The sequence below is a fragment of the Mytilus californianus genome, unplaced genomic scaffold, assembly GCF_021869535.1.
Source record: "Mytilus californianus isolate M0D057914Y unplaced genomic scaffold, xbMytCali1.0.p SCAF_21, whole genome shotgun sequence".
Lineage (NCBI taxonomy): Eukaryota > Metazoa > Mollusca > Bivalvia > Mytilida > Mytilidae > Mytilus > Mytilus californianus.
In genome coordinates this window covers 8,130,878-8,139,558 of record NW_026262670.1, presented here as the reverse complement: position 1 = coordinate 8,139,558, position 8,681 = coordinate 8,130,878, and the positions used below count along the sequence as shown (strand labels likewise).

Here is an 8,681-nt window from a genome sequence, read left to right as displayed (position 1 = left end):
CTTCTTTGGTATTTTGCTAACATTTCTAAATTCATTTTAGATTCGTCGTGTTATGAGATTCTGACTGATGATGTATATGAAGACATGAAACCTATCAAAGACCTATTCGATACCTCCAACTACGGCTCATTCAACAAAACGAAACATCTCTTTTCCAACAAATATAAGAAAGTAGTTGGGAAATTTAAAGATGAGCTTGGTGGTGAGTTCTTTCAAACAAACATTTTTTTTCTCTCTCTCTAAAGTTTAACAGAAATTTTCTTTTTAATTTTCTTTTTTTAATTTTTCTTTTTTATTTTATTTTTAATTTTCTTTTTAATTTTCTTTTTTCTTTTTAATTTTATTTTTAATTTTCTTTTTAATTTTACTTTTAAGTTTCTTTTTTAATTTTCTTTTTTATTTTCTTTTTAATTTTTCTTTTTTCTTTTTTTTTTTTTTTCTTTTCTTTTTAATTTTCTTTTTAATTTTATTTTCTGTCTCTAAAGTTTAACAGAAATTTTCTTTTTTATTTTCTTTTTAATTTTCTTTTTAATTTTGTTTTTAATTTTATTTTCTCTCTCTAAAGTTTAACAGAAATTTTCTTTTTTCTTTTTATTTTTAATTTTCTTTTTAATTTTCTTTTTAATTTTATTTTCTCTCTCTAAAGTTTAACAGAAGTTTTCTTTTTAATTTTCTTTTTAATTTTCTTTTTAATTTTATTTTCTCTCTCTAAAATTTCACAGAAATTTTCTTTTTTATTTTCTTTTTAATTTTCTTTTTAATTTTCTTTTTAATTTTATTTTCTCTCTCTAAAATTTAACAGAAATTTTCTTTTTTATTTTCTTTTTAATTTTCTTTTTAATTTTCTTTTTAATTTTCTTTTCTCTCTCTAAAGTTTAACAGAAATTTTCTTTTTAATTTTCTTTTAAAATATTATTAAATATGTCTTTCTCATGTTCTTCAAAAAATCTTTTCAGGTGTTCCTTTGAAAGAATTCGTTGGCCTGAGACCTAAAATGTACAGCCTTTTGTGAAAAGGAAAAAAAAGTTGCGAAAGGCATTTCAAAAACTGAAATAAAACAGACTCTCCGACATGAAATGTATAAGAAATGTTTGAATGAAGAAACTACGACCATCAATTCAATGACGTGCATTAGAAGTAAAAATCATGATCTTTTCATGGATACCATTGTGAAAAAAGGACTGTGTAGTTTTGATGATAAACGTTACTGGAAGAACCCAATTGAAAGCTATGCCTATGGACATTATAAGATAGACAAATATTAGTGATAGTATTTATTAAATATTTAAAACAACTAACCGTGTCAGTCTGTTTAACATATATATCCATAATAATATTTACGAATGTTATTCCTTAAAAAGTTCATTGAATATAATCCTACATCACATTGATTGAAAAGTCACACCATATTGAGTGAAAAGTCACATCACATTGAGCGAAACAGTACATCACATCGGGTGGAAAAAGGCTCCCAATTTCTCCTCAGAGAGGTCATACAGTTCATTTTTCACCGGGGAAATCGGTTCATATTTTAAATTCTTCTCAGACCACTGGGGGTGTAAATCTTCACGTATCGGTCTCTTTGCGGCCACCTTCACCGGAATCATATTGCCTTTGCTCCACATAGGATCTAAAATGGATCGAAGTGGAGTGGCCTGGGAAGTTGACGCCTCATTCTCGTATATAATTGTTAGAGGTGTCTGCAATAATAAAAATGAAATATTTAAATAAAAAACCCAGAGAGAAATGAAATACTTTCAGTGTCGCTTATGATTTTTTTTTTAAGAACAATAGGCTGTTTGCAATATACTAATTAAGTTCAATTCTATACTTGAAAAATAAGTATTGCTTTGTTTGCATTTAAGTGTATCAAGTTAAGAATAAATGGTGATTCTTGAAAAAAAACCTCTATTACAAGACCTACCTATTGTATTTATTGTTAACTTGTTCTTGTTCTGAACATGTATGAAATATTTGCCACTGAACGTTAAGCAATTAACAATCAATCATGATTTTTGAACATATTTAAACTCTACATTAATAAATGTATACTTACGGAAGGTGTTGGTGGTGGTGGTGGTGCGTAAACTGGTGCCACATTTTCTTTAGGCACAACCTGCTCTTGTGGGTGGGAGTGCGGCTAAAACATAAAAAATAAAACATAAACTCTAATGTTATGAAGAAAGATTTATACTTGCGAGAGGTGTTGGTGGTGTGTTACATATTGTTTTTCGTTCATTATTTTGTACATAAATTAGGTTGTTTTTTTTTTTCGGATGTTTGTTTTACATTCATCATTTCGAAGCTATTTATAGCTGACTATGTGGTATGGGTTTTGCTTATTGTTCATGGTCATAAGGTGACCGAAAGTTGACAATTTCTGTATCATTTGGTCTCTTGTGAAGAGTTATCTTATTGACAATCATACCCCATCTTCGTTTTATGTTAGTCAATTGTTACATTAAATCATTTAAAATAAAAGACAAATGTGAACACAGATATCTCTCCTAACAAAAGCGGGGTAGATAGATAAACAGAAAGATGAACGGTAATAGACAATACTTAAAACCTTCCTGTTGTTTACGGTAAGCGCATACAAACAGAAAAAAAACACCTTAAAAGGTATAATCTTTAATTTCCTAGGTGTTTTTAAAGAAAACTCCTACATGTAGACCTAATGTAAAAAAAAAGAAAGAAGATAGTCTTACCTGTGGAAAGTATGCTGTCAGGGACTCCAGGTGGCCCCTCAGGTTGAATACATTGTAGATCGTCTAACTCATTCAGCCCCAAGTTAAACTTCATAGTTCCATTTGATGCGGCTAAATCCAAATAATATAGTCCTCTAGCGGACTTTTTAAATGTTAACACTTTCCCCCTCCCAAATTGTGTTCTGTATTCGGTCCGACCAGTTGCGGACACAATTTGGTTAAATTGAACATTTTCAGATGCCATTATAACACTTAACAAATTTCGTAAATAATAGATTTCTAGTAAAAAGTTAGAAGTACTTGAAAACGAAAAATACGCACTTTTATACTATTTCATTTTTCTAGAAAATATTATCTAAACCAATAATATTACACTTTGAAGTATGGGGTGGGACTAATGGAGAGATAACCACCCCATTCTTAGGTTTCACATAACAACTCTATGTTGAATTGTTTATGTGGTGCGCCAACAAAAATGCGCTTAACAACAAAACAACGTGTTGGTGAATCTCTAGAAACTTTACTGTGATAATATGTCATCTGCTTTGTTTTGGGTTTCTTAACTTAAAATCTTTATTTAAAGCATCTACATTGTAAAAACAAAAACTAAAACATTCAATTTTTTTTTCTGAAAAAAATATTTTGAGTATCACTGTCTCGTACCTAATATTTTCTTATTATATGTGCTTCCGTTCCCCTTTTTTCAAGTTATACTATTGTTGAAGATCATATAGCAACATCTCAATTCTTTCATATTTATTCTTTTTCGTATTGTACTTTTTTTTTGACACGGTCACGATCTCCCGCCTTTTTATTTTTAATTAGACTGTTAATTATGTGCACATGCGCAGACGATTCACAGGGAAAAAACTGAAAAATCAAAATGGTGAACGTTAAGTGTTTGTTGATGTTTTGTGTAGTTATATGTATTAATGGCCAAGTGCATGATCTAAACATTAGAAAATGCAGAAGCATAGTAGATGAGAGCTACGAGGTAGTTGAGCTACAGTGTCTCTATGAGGGAGAGGGCAGTTACATTTTCCATGGGCCGACTTCAGTCAAAAAGATCACACTGGATAGATTGGCGGGTTCCAGCACCTTGATGACTTTCGGTCTGCACTTGGAGAAAGTTCTGATTAAAACCTGTACTATCGACAACTGTTGCTTAGCCATCTCCACAACCCCAAACATAGAAGTGCAGATAGCAGATAAAGTTTGTGTAAGATGTTATTATGTAACTTGTTTTCAACATCCGCCATTTTTATTGTTTACATAAAATTGACACCTACTTTATGAAGGACAAATTCACTTTATTTTCTTTTGAAAGTATAACAATATAAGAAAAGAAAGAAAGAAATATTTGTTAGCATAATTTTAATTGTATTTCTGTAGGACTGATTTGTATTAAAATCTATAAATATTAAATTTAATAACTGTCTATAAATGTTGTTGTTTTTTTTTTTCAGTCACTTGAAGACCTTGTACCAACTATGGAAATGGGTACCAGTAACCTCTCCTCATACCGAGGTGGGTTCTCTCGGTTCCGTGCCAGAACAGACTCGTAGTGTTCCAGCATCCTCAACATACGAGCACAACCCTCTGTCCAGCACTGTCCCTGGCCATCAGCAGGTGGGTTTTCATCAGTAGTGCAAAGGGAATCTCTGCTTAACATTATCATTGCATTATGATAATGTATTCTAAAAAACATTAAAGCACTGCTGTTAAAATTGACTTAAAAAATTTTGAGAGTACTTATTTTTCATTTATTTTAGACATTCATACTTATAAATTTCTCATGCTTTAAATTCAGCTAAAGCTAAATGTGTATTGATTGTAACATGTAGTATGGTGTGGATTGGGTTATGTTATTTTATTTGTTTACATGTAGTTTATTATTATTTTTTTTTAGACTACTACAGAAAATGAGACAGCAACCAATACAACACCATGGATAGTGGCAACCGTCACCACTTTAACAGGTAGCTTAAAAGTTTATATAATTTTTCTTGGAGTAATTTTGTTTCTTTTAATTGTCTTAATTTTTGTGTTCTTATTAAAAAAGTGTTACTATCAATCAGACTACATTCCAGTTATGTTATCAATAGATGATTCTTTAAATGTTGAAATGGACACCATTACTAGTTAAATTATTTCTTTTCTTGTAGTAATTCTGGTGATAGCATTCATTATTTTGAGGAAGAAATGTTTGAGGAATAGTAGGGGAGGGTTAATTGATCATGGTCTTCCTCTGCAGGAGATTCCTTCTGCCCCTAAATATAAGTACTATTAGGATATTTTTTTTTTTATTAATTTAAATTGTAATTTCAATATCACTGCTTTTAACTCTTTTTTTTACTTACAGTGATATTCTTTCTAATTAGTGGATTTATTGTTTGGAGGAAAAGACGTTCTCAAAATATTTCAAACTCAGAAGATGAACTATATAATAAAGCCTGGTACAATTTAAGTAGTAACAATTTATAAAATTTGTATTTTTTTTTTTATTTTCTTCTTGTAGAACTATTTCAAGTCCTCATCTTTACACTCATCAGTTTGCTAGTGGTTTTAAACCGAATACATAGATTTTTAATAAATGCTGCACCAGCTATTCGCAACTTCATCCCCCCTGTAAGACAACTTCTTAACCCTCCTCCACATCAACCACTACACCAAGCAGCAGTTCAACCCATACCACCTGCAGTACACCAAGAAATCATCCTACCCTTGCCAGCACCACCACGTATTTAAAGAAGAAGCACCAGACAGTCAATACCACCCAACAGACTTAATTTATAATTTATTTATGTGATTAATTTGTGTATTTTAAGCTTCTCAATGATTGAAATTAGTGTTTGTCAAACTGCTATATAACCAGTGTAATTTTTATGATAAAATGGTTGGTTCAATTATTTTGAAATTTTTATATTTTTGTCAAAGGTTCAAAATAAATACTTTGTTAAAATTTTATGAAAATTAAACGAGCCATATTAATTTCAGTTAAGGTGTTGGGTACCACCTTAATTATAAAACTATGAATAATACCACTGTAAGACTAGCTTTATGAATCATATTGCTTCATTAAGTAACTTTATATAAAAAAAATGTTTAAAGTATTTCTTACCTGTCCTTTAAAATATTCAGCACTATCTGTAGCATGTCTCTGCTGTACACACTGTTTGCTGTGTTGCACTGTTGCATGAGTTCTCCTAAAAAGGTCTCACTCATACTCATGAGGCACCCTATTTTAGTTTCCTTGCTTTCATGAAGCAAACTATGATATAGTCCAGAAATATTAAACTGTGTATTGCTAAATGTGTTGATGGGCTGGTAGCAATACCAATCCTTCATTTCCTTAAACAATTCGGGTTGTATTGAACACTAATAACATGGGAAAAAGTGAATTCCCACTACTGGTATATGTCGAGATACAAAATTAGTTAATTCATTAAGAAAGTTACTTGTTGAAGCATGATCCATCATGAAGTTTTCTGGATAGAATGAAAGTTTAATAATTTTTCATAAATATTAAAGGATTTATTCTTCTCTCTTGGTTATGATAAGATTCATTAAATAAAGTTGGGTTGATAATTTTAATTCATTTAGACTTAACTGAGATGCCATTTTAGGATTAATTTATATATGACTAAGCATCCATTGTGGTGACAAAGGAGATATTAGCATGTCTATGTTGTATTATCTTAAGAAGTTTATTGAGGTTTTTTTTTTTATTGTTGAAGGTTTAAACAAAGTAGAGTGATAATTTTCTATACATAAGAAAAACCAACTTCCTGTGTTTGGCATGATTATAAATTATGGTTAAATTAATACATTTTTCTTTTAATATTTTTTTTAAAATTTTTTGATGTTGAAAATATTGAATAAGTCAGATTTTGAAATGATGTTACTTCAAAGGGTGTTGTTAATATTATACATATCTAGGAGTTTTGTATATGTTTACACAATTCTGTTTTGTTATGTTAATAAGAAGTTTAACTCAAATTAGAAGTAATATATGTCTATCAGTCTGATGTTCTCCATTAACAGTTAATCAGTTTTGAAACTTGATTGCAATTAAGACGATTTCTTATACTCTACATCTAAAGATTGTTATGCATGTTTATCTATCAACGGTTATTTAGCTTGAGGCTTGATTGTAATTAAAAATATTTAGTAATTACACAGTATAATAACTTCTAAAATAAGAAAATAAAAATATTTATGAAGCTTTACATCTAAGGAATTATCTGATATGATCTATCAGATTAAAAGATAAAATTTATTTGGTCTTAATATAATGTAAAAATATCAAAAATGTTATAGAGGTTAATGGGGAACATTAGACAGACCTTAGTAGTATACTTTAGTATATGAAATGTTTATACTGTAATATATAACATGTATATAGTCTTTGTTTTCTTGTTATTAAGCAATATAGTTGTGATAATTTATTAAATGCTAATTGTTTTAAAGTTGGTGCTAAATAATTGTGATAATCATTAAAGTTCATATTTCAAATCATGATACTTGCACTCATGATATGTTGCTATATATTTCTTCAACTTTTCTATTCATTTACAATGATAGTTTGAGAGAGGAAAAGACTTTTGTTTTATCATGTATATACTCTCAACAGGTTCCCTCTATAAAGACAAATTTTATAAAGAAAGTAGTGCTTATACTATAGTTTTGGTGCTAACTGTTATATGGTGCTATGCATTCCAACAGAATCCCCTATAAAGACAAATTTTATAAAGAAAGTAGTGCTTATACTATAGTTTTGGTGCTAACTGTTATATGGTGCTATGTATTCCAACAGATTCCCCATATAGAAACAAATTTTATAAAGAAAGTAGTGCACTACATTTTTACTTTAGTTTTGGTGCTATGTATTCTTACATTGATAAAATAAGCATTTACGGTTGTTAATCAAACCATGTTACCTTCATATATTTTATCTATATTTTGTTACTTTATCTAGTGCAACATTCCATTCACTTAATTTTTGCTTCATACATGTTTTCATTTTAAACATCGAAACCATGTGGGTTATATTTCTATTTTATAACATAATTTATCTTCTATCACATTCCATCAAAGTTCTTTTTTTTTTCTTTTTCTTTTTTGTAGTCATTTTAATCATATCACTATATGTAATCTTTTACACGTCTCTTTTTAGAAATCCATTCTTGTTAAAAAAAAAACATTTGTTTTAGAAGCTTTATAAAATTTTATCTATTAGAAACAAACTCAGGGTTGTATGCTCAAATACCGGTTTTAATATAAGTTTTTTATATACTATACATATATTGTAATATTTATTTTTTATGTTAAAATACTCAATCAGTTTTTGCAATAATGGTGATCTACTCAAAATGTGATGTATACATAATGTATATAAGTTTTTGATATTAAAAATAATTTATTTTCTTCAATCTTTGTTTTATCTCTTCTCAAGTTTCTGTAGTTTGTGTGTTGTGGAAACAAAATGGATGCCACCCTTACCAACAACCATCTCTCTCTCGTATTTACTTACTCCAGCCAAATAACAATTTAGCCAAGCAAGGCAAAAGGGGCTAACAACCCAAAATTCTGCAACGTGGACAAAATGAACGTCATCTCAAACATACCCTGGTCACCAAACAATATTGCTCTACCTTGAAAAAGTTGGCAACGTGGAAACAAAATGGACGACAAACATACCCTGGTTACCAACAAATGTTGCTCTACCTTGGACAAAAGTCTGCAACGTGGACACAAACATTCCACCATCACTAGCACAATATTTACACAAGCTGCTCTACTTGCTCTACCTGATCTACTGTTTTCTTATCCCTATTCTACTACTACTTCAGGTTAAGACGATGTACATGTCGTCCATGGCAGCGGACATATGTGATTTCAGGTTAAGACGATGTACATGTCGTCCATGGCAACAGACATATGTGATTTCTTCAATAATATACAGAACACTCA

At 29.7% G+C, this 8,681-nt stretch overlaps 1 long non-coding RNA gene across 1 annotated transcript; it reads left to right on the top strand.

Moving 5' to 3' along the window:
* The first annotated feature begins 2,773 nt into the window (after window positions 1-2,773).
* Window positions 2,774-6,905, top strand: LOC127731894 (uncharacterized). The gene is made up of 4 exons (XR_007995896.1): window positions 2,774-3,927; window positions 4,175-4,337; window positions 4,618-4,687; window positions 5,227-6,905. It is a non-coding gene; the product is annotated as an uncharacterized LOC127731894 (long non-coding RNA).
* Window positions 6,906-8,681: the final 1,776 nt, after the last annotated feature.